This window comes from Petaurus breviceps, unplaced genomic scaffold, assembly GCF_028583685.1.
Source record: "Petaurus breviceps papuanus isolate PSGF00001 unplaced genomic scaffold, PetGlider_PUasm1.0 214, whole genome shotgun sequence".
NCBI lineage: Eukaryota > Metazoa > Chordata > Mammalia > Diprotodontia > Petauridae > Petaurus > Petaurus breviceps.
Window position 1 is genome coordinate 8,718,223 of NW_027185863.1, and position 10,215 is coordinate 8,728,437.

Consider the following 10,215-nt stretch of genomic DNA (forward strand, 5'->3'; position numbering starts at 1 on the left):
CATCTCTCCCCACTATAGGGTCTTTTACTCATCTTTGATACAGATGCTGGGTGAAGGCAAACCTCTTTACATGAAGCCTTGATCCCATCCTCTTCATGTTCCTCAGCAGTTTGCCTGAAACGTTATCCCCACTTACTTTCTAATCATCATGCTCTCCTTACCTACTGGCCCCTTCCTTCTCGGCTGCCTGTGTCAATCCCATTGTTGAAGAAAATCTTCAACTTCATATTAGCAATCTCCCCATGTCTCTCTTCTCCTCAGGTAAACTCCTTGAAAAAGTTACTCTCTTTTAAACTCTCTGCAACTGTCACTCTCTCCAAAGTTACCAATTATCTCTTACAAACAATGCCATATCTAATAGCCTTTTTTCAATCCTCAACCCCATTCAGTTACCTCTCTACAGCTGTAGACAATGTGGTCTACCTCTTTCTCCTGGTTAATCTTTCCTCTCTGGGTTTTTCTGACACTGTTCTCTACTGGTTCTCTTCCTACCTGTCTGACCACTCCTCAGTCTCCTTTGCTGGATCTATATACATCCATATAATATCTACTACCAATTGTGGGTGTGCCCAAAGCTTTGTCCTGCATCCTTTTCTCTTCTTCCACAGTATTGCACTCAGTAATGTCACAAATTTCAGTGATCATCTTTATGAAAATGATTCCCAGATCTTTATTCAGCCCTAGTTTCTCCAATGAGTTGCCGTCTATTGGACCAGATAGCACATAGGCTTCTATAGCTTAAGATGTCCAAACTGGAATTCATTATTTTTTCCACCAAATCATCTCCTCTTCTGGACTTGCCTAGCACTGTTGAAGGTAGCCACCTCTTAGTCACCTACCATGTTTCCCCGATAATAAGACCTATCCCGAAAATAAGCCCTCTCCTTACTGTGTAAGATTCTTCTAAAATAAGCCCTATTGATATTGCTACTGTAGGGAAGGTGATCCCCTGCGCTACACGCTACATTACGGTACCCTCTGTATGCACCGTCCCCCCCGCCCCCCGTGAAACGCACGCTGCACTCCGAGCTGCATCCAATCAGAGCTGCAGCAGTGAGCGCGTCATCCTGTTCTTCCCCAGTGATTTGCTTATTGAATAAAGGTACATTTTTTTGTTCACATTTACCTGTTTATTAAAATTGCTGTCAATGTTCATTAAAATAAGCCCTCTGGTGTTTTTCTGTCCAAAAAAATTTAATAAGACAGTGTCTTATTATCGGGGAAACATGGTAGGTTGAAAACTTCAGTGTTACCCTCAACTCTTTACTCTTACCCCACATATCCAACCCACTGACAAATCTTGTTATTTCTCTTCAGCATCTCACACATCCATATCCTTTTCTACACTCACACAGGTACCACCCTACTTCAATACTTCATCATCTCTCTCCTGGAATATAACAACAGTGTTCTAACTGACCTCACAGCTCCAAGTATCTCTCCATGTAAATCTATCCTTCATAAAGCTGTGAAAAGTTTTTTTCCCCTCAAGCTCTGATCATGTTAGCCACCATACTCTTCCTCCCCCTAATCAACGAGCCCCAGTGGTTCCCTATTTCCTCTAAGATCAAATATGAAGTCCTTTGGTTTGGCAAAAAGTATCTTCACAAAATGACCCCTTCAAGTTCAGAAGACCTTTGCAGTCTGTCTAATACTTTACTCCTTCATATGAACTCTGATGCATCTACCCAGGTCTATTTGTCGCCCCTCGCACATGCCACTCCATCTCCTGTCTCAGGCTTTTGTACTGGCTATTCCCTATATGTAAAATGCTCTTCCTCCTCTTAGAATGCCTTATGTCTTTCAATATTTAGTTTAGTCACCTTCTGCAGGAAGCCTTTCCCAGGCCTTTTAAGAGTCTTCCCCTTTATGGTTACTTTCCATCTACTCTGTATGTTATCTTATATATACCTATTTATTTACATGGTGTCTCTCCACAACCACCCCTGTACATATGTAAGCTACTTGTAGGCTAGGTGTGCTCTCACCTTCTTTTGAATTCCCAGTGCTTATTACACCAAACCTGGCACACAGTAATCCTTTAATAAATGCTTATTGACTGATCCCTCCTATGGGTCTGAGTGGGGGGGTTTAATACTAGTTATTTGAGGGGTCTGGATACCAGTTTAATATTACAAGAAAAGGCAAAATGACAAACTGTCAGCAGTCAGCCTAAGGCCACACACTCAGATAATATTTTGTAAGATGATGGGATGGCTTCCTTCTCTGCAGTGCACCTTTACTAACTCATTAGCATCTATTGCTCAATAATCAATCTAAACTTTTCCTAAGCCTCATGACATATTTTCATCTAATACAACTCCATGGGTTACTAATTCACATATTTACAACTCACTATGTAAATAAATGCTTCTTTTTGTTGTACCTTAAGGTTCAGATGCAAAAGTGAAAGAGTCAGGAACTGTTTTGTAACTAAATCTATAAACACAAAGAAACATATCCAGTACACATTTGCCTAATGCAATGTATCACATACTACTTTATTCCTATTGAAATCTGTCATCCATGCTTTCTTCTACTAATCTTGCACAATACAATGTAGCTTCATTCTCAGGAGCAATGGAACAGGTACACAGGTAGGAGAGTTAAGTGTTGCCTATTACTGAGAAGATTTAAAGTTTTTGAGAAGTAGGAGATGAGTGTCTAAAAGAAACAGGTGATGCTTTGTTAATTATTAATAAGTCACCAGAAAGGAAGGAAAGAAAGAAGTGGACAAGCAGATATAAAATAGTGTTTCCCCTAAGCAGTTAGGGATAAGCCCAGAGCAGTAAGAATAGTAACAGCCAGATTTCTAAACAATGTTAAGGGGAAGCCACAAAGAAATGTACTTATCTCACTGACCAAGAAGCACAGATATTGTCCTACCTGTCTGACTGCTCCTTCTCAGTCTCCTTTGCTGGATCAATAGCCAGGTTGTACCTGTTAACTATGTGTATCACCTAAAGCTACCTCGGGCCCTTTTCTCTTCTCCCCTCTTTACCACTACACTTAATGATTTCATCAGCTCCCATGGATTCAATTATCATCTCAGATAATTCTCAGGTTTACTAATCCAGTCCTAACCTTTTTCTCCTGACCTCCAGGCTTGCATCCCCAGCAAGCATCCCTGGACATCTTGAAGTAGATGTCCTGTTATAATATAAACTCAGTATTTCCCCAACTGAGCTCATCATCTTTCCCTCCAAACCCTGCTCTCATCTTACCTTCCCTATTAGAGTCGAAGACACTGTCATTCCCCTAGTCATTCAGGCTCAGGTCCCAGTGTCATCCTCAACTCCTTACTCTCTCTCTCTCTCTCACCCCTATCCATACAACTGCCAAGTCCTGTCAATTCTACCTTTGTCACAACTCTCAAATATGCCGCCTTCTCTCCTTTGGCATAGACGCAACCTTAGTACAGACCTTCATCATCTCATGCCAGGGCTACTGCAACAGCTTACTGGTCTTCCTCCTCAAGTCTCTTCCGACTCCAATTCATCCTCCACTCAGCTGTCAAAATGAATTTCCTAAAGTGTAGGTTTGACCTCCAGTGGCTCCCTATTACCTCCATGATCAAGCTTAAAATTCTTTGTTGGGCTTCTAAAGTCCTTTATAGATTTATGATGAAAAATGTTATCCGTCGCCAGAGAAAGAACTGATGGAATCTGAACGTAGATCCAAGCATACTCTTTCTTTTTTTCTGATCTGTTTTCTTTCACAACATGACTAACATTGAAATATGTTCTGCCATGACTGCATATGTATAACCTATATCAAATCGCTTGCCTTTTCAATGAGGGAGGGAGAGAATTGGAAACTCAGTAGTTTTTAAAAATGAATGTTAAAAATTGTTTTTACATGTAGTTGGGGAAAAATATTAATATATTTTTAAAGTCTTTTATAAACTGGCCCCTTCTTACCTTTCCAGTCTTCTTACATTTTCCTTGAGGGGGAAAGAGGGAGGGACTTCCATTCACCCATTCTCCTAAATTTATAACCCAACTCTTCCCCTCTCCCTCTTTTAATATCCATCAGGTACTGGATCTCACCAATTCTATCACCACATCATGTTTCAATGAATTTCCTTGGCTCTCTAATCCCACTACCAACCAACCTAGTACAGACTCTCAACAACACCTAGCTGGACTACTGCCTCCTTCCAGGTGTTCCTGAATCCATTGTCTCCTTTCTTTAATATAATACATCCTTCATATCACTGCTAGTAAAATCTTTCTTATTCACAGATTTGGCTCTCACTTCTCTGTTCAAAAGCATCCACAACCCAGAATCACTCTACGTTTTAACCATATAATGCTCCACTATACATATGCTTTGATCAAAATGGACAACTCTCTACCCTACACATACTTCAGTAAAAATGAACTCCCATTTTGCTCCCACATTCCTATGCTTTTGCTCAGATAGTACCCATACCCATGATGCTTTCCCTTCTTTTCTTCACCAGCTGAATTTTTATTAATCCTTTAAAACCCAACTCAAAAACTACCTCTTCCAAAAAACCTTCCCTTACCCCAGTGATTTATAACCTCCATTCTCCTCAGTCTTCTCATTGTACTTTATTTTTACTAGTAAACTAAGCATGTAAAATTTTTATTAGCTTTATCTCATCATCTTACTCCCCTCCACCATATGTGTTAAGTTCTTTGAGAGCTGAGACCGTATCAAACATTCAATCCATATTGTATTCCTGGTTAGAATACAATATTCCAGAATGGAAGTCAAGAAAGAAACAAAATAACAAGGGTTTTAAAGGTAATCAATAACAACATCAAGAAATTGTTCAATAAGAGGATGATTACCAGTCAGGAATCTCCTACATGTAGAGCTGAACTAGCTGACTTCCAGGGCACCTTTTAACTCTAAGATTCTATTAATCAGTGCATGTAATAGAGGAGAAACAGAAACAATGTACTACTGGACCATGGCTTGCATGGCATCAAAATAAATGACTTGCAGTAACTGACAATTGTCCTAGAAAGTCTGAGAAGAAAATGGCAGATTCTCACCTGATCAAAAGGTTTCTAAACTGAAATTCAAGGGGAAAAGAAGAAAAATGCTTTACATAACTGTAAAACTGGATTTTCTAGATGATAGTATAACACAGCAATGTTACTTCTCTTCATATGGTAAAGGTTCAGGGAGGAGAACTGATAATTTATGGTTTCAGATATTTGTATGACAAACATTGGTAATAAATACTGAAAACTAGAAATTCTAACAAAGAAGATAAACAATCTCTTGTGTCATTGTGATTCAATGGAATGGAACCAAAGAATAGCATACCAGGCACTGGGGTATAGAAATCCATCTTGCCCTACTAGAAAGTTAGGGGTGGGGGAAGATATAAGAGAGAACAGATTGGGGTAAGGGGTGTTCAGTAGGCTTGCTATCTTGGGATGGGGGGTTGGGGAGAGACCGGGAGAAAAACTGTAACTCAAAATCTTGTGGAAATGAATGCTGAAAACTAAAAATAAATAAATAAATCAAAGAATAGTATGCCTTGTTGAAAAAAAAAATAGAATAGTAAAGTTGGAGACATAAAAAAGTATACAAATTTGTAATCACAGTGTGTGTTAGTACCTAGTACAAATCCTCTGGACCTAGAGGTTTGAATTCATTGTCTTTAAATGAGATTCTGGTTTGAGGTACATTCTATGTACTTTCAGAAAGAGATTTTTTAATTGGAGAAATAAAAAGGTATCACATAAAAAAGAATATGACTTAAAACTAGAAGACTCAAAATATGCAATTCTAACTATACCATCTTGAAGAGAAAAAAACGAAGATTTCTAAAAGAATTAAGAGGGGGCTCTCGGAAGAGCTCAAACTTAAAAAGTACATGTATGAAAGGTCAGAGAGGCATGAACATACAACAACAGTATTAGGAAAAGCAAAGCCCAAACAATGTATGACTCTGAAGAAATGCTAGAGACAACAAAAAGGGACAGGGGGAAACTTTTTTTTTTACAAATTAATTATATTTAGAGCACAACAATTAGCAAAGAAGGAATAGGGACAGTGTTTGGAGAAGATGATGTGATGCTAAATTAGAACAAAAAAGAGCAGAGTTCCTCAACTTCAATTCTCACACTGCAAACAGTAGAGCAAGTATCATTCAAAAAGAATAAATTCAGGCCTCCTGGGTGCAGAGGATTTATAAACCGGGTGCTAAAAGAATTTGCTGCTAAAAGAATTTACAAATGCAATCACAACGCAATCACAAAACCCCAACTATGTCCATTTAAGGGTAAAACATGAATTCCAGTTGTAACAGACGTAACAAAGGGATAGCCTTTAATGTTATTTAATGGTCAAACTCTAGAACAAATTTCTGAGCAGATGGTTTGTGGCCACTTAAAGTGATCATTGGGTGCCAACATGAGTTTATTAAGAAAGATTATATCAAATAAAATATTATATCATTTTTTGACTATTGAACTGGAAGATAAAATCATAAGCATGGTATGTCTTGTTTTTAGCACATCAGATATTTGTATCCCATGATATTCTCATGGGATATTTTCCCCAAGTGGGAAAATAAGACACAACCAACCACACAATAGTATGGAGTCATATAACCAGAAGTAATAATTAATGCTTTAGCAAAGATCTGGAGATTGTGGTCTGCTTTAAAGATTTCTGTGCTAATCAATATTTTAATAAACTATTTTGACAAAACATGAACTTATTAAATCTGCTCATGACACAGCCCTGGGTAAGATGACAAGATTTCAAAAAGATTGCAGAAATTAGGAATGAGTCAAAACAAAGAGAATGAAATTTAAGAGAAATTAATCCCAAACTCTACAAAGATCTAGAATTTTAGCTGACCACAATTCAGTAATGAGCCAATCAATAGTGTGATGTGCTTGTCAAAAAAAAAAAAAAAACTTTAAGGTGTCAGTGTTCAGATCAAAGACAAAAATCCCACTACCACCACAGTTGTTAGATTACAAAGAATCACAGAATGGCTGTCTAATCTAACCCAAATCAGAAAAAGAATTCTATGAGCAATATACTAGACAAATGGTTATCCAGCTTGCCACAAGATGTTCAATGATAAGAACCTTTAGGGCAGCACATCCTACATTTGGATAGTTTTATTTCTTAGGAAGTTTTTTTCCTGATATCAAACCTAAATTTATAAACCTCTTTGCACCTGCTGTTTGCTGCTCCTTCCTCTGAACCTTGGGGCCAAGCAACACAAATCTAACTCTTCTTTCATAAGCCAGCCTTTCAAATATTTGAAAATAATTATCATAACTCTGCATTTCTTTTCTTCTATAGGTTAAACATCCCAATTAGCTCTTCACCCTACAGTTTGACCCCTCCTTGGAACACTTTCCCAATTTATCAATGTTCCTCCTAAAATGTGGAATCCAGAACTGAACACAATACTCCAGACGTGGTTTGGTTTAACCACACCTTTCTCCTGTATACTATGCATTTCCTAATGAAACATAAGATCCATTAACTTTCTTGGCTGCCATATCATCATACTCACAGAGAGCCTCATGTTTCAGTGTGATATGGCAGTCAAGACAGCACTCCTGAGTATCATGTTCATTTCTGGACACTACACTCTGAGAGGGACAAGGACAAACTAGAGAGATGTAGTGAAGATGTGAAGAAATGTCTAAACTATGTCCTGTGTGGGGCAGATGAGTGAGCTGTGAGCATTTCACCTTCAAAAGAAGAGTCAAATCAACAAGCATCTATTAAACATGAAATCCAAGTATGGGCATACAAAGAAAGGCAGAAGACTCTCCCTGTTCTCAAGGGGCAACATTACGTTAAGTTCAATTATTTGAAAGTGTCATATGAATGGGATTAGGTTTGTTTGTGTTACTCAAGAGGGCTGAATTAGGGTCAATTGGATATTACAAGGAAACATTTTGACTCAATTCATAAGAAAGAATTTTCTAACAATTCAATGAGTTATTCAATGAGGAGTAAACTATATCAGATAACAGCAAATTTGCTGTTTAGTACTAAAGCATTCAAGCACAGGCTTGATAAGCATGTCAAGAACTCTGAAGAAACAATATCTATATTTGAAGATAGTAAGGACTACCTAATTAATCTCTATGAATTTTTCCACCTTCAAAATTCCAAAGCCCAAATCACCGAGTAATGTTTAAATCTTTCAATTCCTAACTAAATCTATAAATAATCCTAACCCGTCTATATTAACCAAAATTACTCTTGCCTTAATTATTCTAATGTACCCACAAAACTCAGCACCCAGTTTCATTTCATTCTACTATAAATCTACCTCCTTTCCTAAATAGATGCACATTAATCTTTGATGACAGTAAGAACCTTGTTTTGCCATCCCACCATCTGGTACTGATTTACTATAACTGTATTTTACCACAGTTTCACATCCATTTTCTATCTTGTGCAAATACATATTTTTCAAAGATTTTATCTCTGGACTATCGATTAGCCATTTATTCTATTTATGAATCACTCATTTAGCAAACATGTCTTGATAGCCAACTACAGGCAAGACACCGTATAACAGAATTTTGGGATGGTAGCCTGCAAAAAAAAAAAAACAACCACCTACACAACGCAAACGGAATTCTTGTGCTACCTATTTTGAAGCATACAGTATTTTGTCACGGATCTTCATTCTTTACCCGTTACTAAATATCCTAACATAAGCTGATACTCTCTAGTCAGACAATGGAAAGCAAGAGGGAAGATAATGATCGCTCTCAACTTAGTGTCTTTTCAAATTGCACGGGGCTTTCCATCAAATCTCGCAATGTTGCACTCGCCCCCCACGGGTCTAGCTCCTCCTAAGACCTACTGGGGGGCAGGGGGCTGGTTTCTGTTTTCAAGCTGCAGTGTAATTTACGAAGTGCCCCGGAATCACAGAAAGGCAGGTGGCGAGACGCGGCAGAAGCTCACTTTCCTAAGCTTCCAGTGCCCCCCTCCAGGACTAGGGGCTTCTTCAGGGTTACTCCTGGGCGGGGCACCTTGCACGCGAGTGCACGCGAGGCCCGAAGCAGACCAGCAGCACCGGCGGCCGGCACGTTAAAGGAGAGCACGGAAACAAAACACGAAAGGGCGTGAGGGCAGCCCTCCCCCTCCCCCATCCATCCCGCCCGCTCTAACACACACACTCTCCGCAGCCCCTCCCCCTCCCCCCGTTAAGCCAGCTCCGCGCGCGCGTTCCTACCTTACGGGGCGGGGGGGGGGGAGGGGGGAGCGGCGGGCACGTGGCGTGCGGGGGAGAGCCAGGCCAGGGGGGTGGGACCGGGACCGTCAGTTCCTCGCGGACCGGAGGCCACGCAGCGGCGGCGGCGGCGGCGGCCTCCTCCACGGGGTCCGCCAGCCCCTGCTGCGCGCGCGCGGCTCCTCTCCCGAATGGCGGCGCGAAGACGCAGAGACTGAGGCGGCTTCCCCGGGTGCGCGAGCGTGCGCGTGGTCGCGTGCGGGGAGGGGGAAGGGAGGAGGCATGATGGGGGTTGGGGGGCGGGGATGCAAAGAAAGGTTGGCGCCGCCACTTTCCTCCGAGGCGCGGTTTCCTCGCGTCGTCCAATCAGCGCCAGGATCCCCAGAAACCTCCGAGGAGGGAGAAGGGGGCGTGTGGGGTGGGAGGTTCTCTGAGCCGGAAATGCCCCTCCCTCTCCGCCCCCGCCCCCGCCCCCGCCCCCGCCGGGGCGCGCGCCGGGCTCCGGGGCGCGCAGGAAAGAGGCCCGGTAGGGGAGGCGGAGCCCGCGCTGTCAGTGCTGCCCGGGGCGGGGAGGAGAGGCCGCGTCCCGGGATACAGTCGGGCCCGCTCGGCTGAGGGAGTGGGGGCGCCCTATTGCAGGCTCCCCACCTCTTCCGTGCACCTCGCGAGCAGCTCGGTCCTGTTCTTGGCCTTCTCAGCCAGGCAGGCATTGACTTAGAAAGGCGCAGGCAGAACCCCGCCCTCAGGGAGCTGCCAGCTAAAGGGGGGTGGGAACCCGAGAAGGCCTCCTGGAGAAGGTGCGATTTGTGCTGAGGCTTCAGAGCAGCTGGGAAAAGGGAGAGTGCTCCGGGCGTGAGGTTCGGAGACGGGAGATGGATTGTTGTGTGAAACAGCCAGCAGGCCAGTGAAGCTGAATTGTAAAGTCAAGTGTTCCACCTCATTGCCCCGGGCAAATTCTCTGAGACAAACGGGTTACAGATCTGCAATACTAACTCCTTTAAGGTAGG

General features: G+C 41.9%; 1 protein-coding gene across 4 annotated transcripts in view; it reads right to left on the reverse strand.

Moving 5' to 3' along the window:
• Nucleotides 1–9,404, reverse strand: part of CHAMP1 (chromosome alignment maintaining phosphoprotein 1) — a 133,634-nt gene extending 124,230 nt beyond the window's left edge. Inside the window, exon 1 of one of the 4 annotated variants that reach the window (XR_011169429.1) lies at nucleotides 9,212–9,404. The gene's annotated coding sequence lies outside the window, so the exon portion shown is untranslated. The remainder of the gene's footprint in view (nucleotides 1–9,211) is intronic. The other 3 variants (XM_069094049.1, XM_069094050.1, XM_069094048.1) reach the window with 3 other exon arrangements.
• Between the last annotated feature and the right edge of the window lie 811 nt (nucleotides 9,405–10,215).